This window comes from Diachasma alloeum, unplaced genomic scaffold (genome assembly GCF_001412515.2).
Source record: "Diachasma alloeum isolate Michigan unplaced genomic scaffold, Dall2.0 Dall_scaffold_00202, whole genome shotgun sequence".
Classification (NCBI taxonomy): Eukaryota; Metazoa; Arthropoda; class Insecta; order Hymenoptera; family Braconidae; genus Diachasma; species Diachasma alloeum.
This window is the reverse complement of record NW_021680367.1, coordinates 469,332-472,129: the sequence shown is the minus strand read 5'-3', so window position 1 is coordinate 472,129 and position 2,798 is coordinate 469,332. Positions and strand designations below refer to the sequence as shown.

The 2,798-nt window shown below is 33.4% G+C and overlaps 1 non-coding gene across 1 annotated transcript; it reads right to left on the bottom strand.

Annotated features, from left to right (window-relative positions):
- Positions 1 to 1,214: 1,214 nt before the first annotated feature.
- Positions 1,215 to 1,288, bottom strand: Trnai-aau. Its single transcript has one exon. It is a non-coding gene; the product is annotated as a tRNA-Ile (tRNA).
- Positions 1,289 to 2,798: the final 1,510 nt, after the last annotated feature.

The window sequence follows — 2,798 nt, the reverse complement described above, 5'->3', positions numbered from 1 at the left end:
ACGGGAATGAAGATGGATTGAACGGAAGAGGATGAATTTTCAGGGGGACTATCGCGGGATTGGTTTTCTTATTCATTGGAAATTTTGTGGAATCAATTGGGGGATATTGCAGCGATTGAACGTTTGACCTGGCTTCTAGCGCAAGAGAGAGAGAGAGAGGATTTTATAAATTTTAGGCATACGTTCACCTGCTTTGTTGTCTCAAATTATTTTCCGTCCAAAATTAGTGTTTTCGCATCCGAATGGAATCTTTGTAATCATTCAAATTTAAGTTTTGGATTTTTTCTGTTAATGCCATCTCCTTCCTTTTTTCAATGAATTGTTTATCATCATTCTCATTGCCAAAACCAATACGACCGATGAGAATCGTATGTCCCAATTAATCAGCTGTTAAATTTTCATATTACTATAACTGATTTGTTCGTATTCTAATTCCTATGCTAACTGAATAAGATTTTAATCATAATTACAATTCAATTCCTTCTAGAACACACTTAGAGTGCGAATTTCCGGAATTCAATGTTTGTTGATACTCTGGTAAAAGTGCGTGGCCACACTTATCAATTTTTAGTTAGTTCACACGGTAATTCAATTAATCTGTTGTTCATTTCATCAATATAATTCCGTGCTTAGAATATTGTCATCTCGTGTTTTCAGCACCAAATTAAAAATTAAAACTTCATTTGGAATATTGAGTCACAGCTTCTTTTTATTCATATCAGAAATTTTGTATTTGGATATTAATATTATTTGTTCAAAGTGAAAAAATCGATCATCATTTTCACTATATTGCATTCAGATTCTCCTATCCTTAACATAAAAAATGTGAGATAATCTCATAATTCTAGCTATTAATTCTAATCAACTTTGTTCGAAGAAAACCTTAGTAAACGCAATATTAAGAAAGTTGAATTATTCTATTTTCCTCTGACTTGAATGATTTGGACAATTATGATTCGTTTATTCATGTTTCATAGACTAGTATTCAATTCTCTTTTGTTTGCTAGGTGGGCTTCATGAAAATTCGACGCACGACGATTGTGCTCATGAAAACCGCCTTAAAACAGCCGCAATATATCATTTTTGCTCGTGTTACGGGAAGTCCATCATCGCCTTCGTAGGCAGAACTTGCCCGTGATTCAGCGAATGTTATGATTTAATTGTCGATATCGATTATTTTCATTTAAAATTCAATTTAAAAAAGAAAAAAAAATTGGCTCCTGGGGGGATCGAACCCACGACCTTCGCGTTATTAGCACGACGCTCTAACCAACTGAGCTAAGGAGCCATATGAAAGAGTCCGCTCTTTCCTCATCACCTTCTGCCGGAAAAAATACCATTACAAACCACAAAATTGCGCAACTTTTCTTACAAAAATATGTTCACGAAAGCATTTTCAATGGAAATGAAGCTAAGATCTTGACACTTTGGAGGAAATATATGTCCCCAGTCCGTAAAATGTCAGAAAATATCTATAGCTTAATGAGAAAAGAATGTTTTTCCAATCAGCACGATCAATACGTCAATTGTCATGATGAATTTGAATTGTTGTTTGGTAATAATCAAATGGAATCTCGACTATTAATCAATATAGGGTTATTTATAGTCCTGTAGCATCTAGCAATCTAGTGTTATATAACACAAAGCGAGATATAGAGAACATATAAGAGAGAACTCGCCACGTGACTACTGTTGCACCGTTTTAATAGATGCTCCTGGGTTACAAATAATTTCACTCAGATTATTCTAAAATTTGGTTTATTGGTGCTTTGAAATGAACAATACGATATTTAATGGATTCAATTCATTTTGATGTTTAAAGTAGTTCTACCCTTCGGCCGGGCTACGCTGTACTTTTGGATATTTTCAGTTTTTAAATTTTTCAACTAAGTTGCATGGAAAAAATTTGAAAAAATTTATACCCAGTCAGTATTATCTAAATTAAATTTCGCAAAATATTGATATTTTTTCGAACATTTTCCTCTTATTAATAAATAATAAAACTTGTTTGCAAAACGGTGGATTTTTTATGAGGTGTCAAAAAAATTCTTTATTTTTTCGCATCTAATTAAAAAAATTCAGATTTTAATCTTCGATTACAATGGAAATGTTGATTTTCACATAAGACACTGAGTCAAATCCTGATTTTTAAACATTTCTTCTTGAAAAACCAGAACGACAATTAAATTGAGAAAAAAAATTAGAATCCTGAATCTAATCGAGTTTTCTGCAATTTTTTGCAGTTTTCAATAATCTTTGAATTTACCGTAAGGGTAGAGCTACTTTAAAAGAAGAACACTGCAGGATCTTATAGTTGAGAACCAAGAATTTTGCTACCGATAATGTAACAGGATAATTCTTAGATATTCTTTGAACAGACCAATTAAATTAATCTTGAATAGCGCTTTTTTCCCAGAAAAAAAACTCAATTTTTTTCCCAATAAAATTCCGAAAGTCAAGTCATTAGCAAAAATAACCGCAAAAAAGTCACTCAAGATTCTTCACCTTCCCTTCCCATGTATTCTCCACCCTCCCCAAAACTTTTTACAGTGACGTTGAAAAAACCCGAGAAGCGCGTTTGGCATTCAAAATTGTCAGCCTACTTCCTTTATCTCTTTTATTCAACTCCGATGCAAATGAGTGCCTACCATTTGTCGCTGTAATCGAGTGAGTTCTCCTCCGTTGTAGTAGAAAAAGACCACAATGGGTCAGAATATCGATCCCTTACCCAGTGTGCAAAGTGGAGCAGTCTTGAGGTGGAAGTAACATGAATAAATTTCAAGTGGAAACTGTTTATG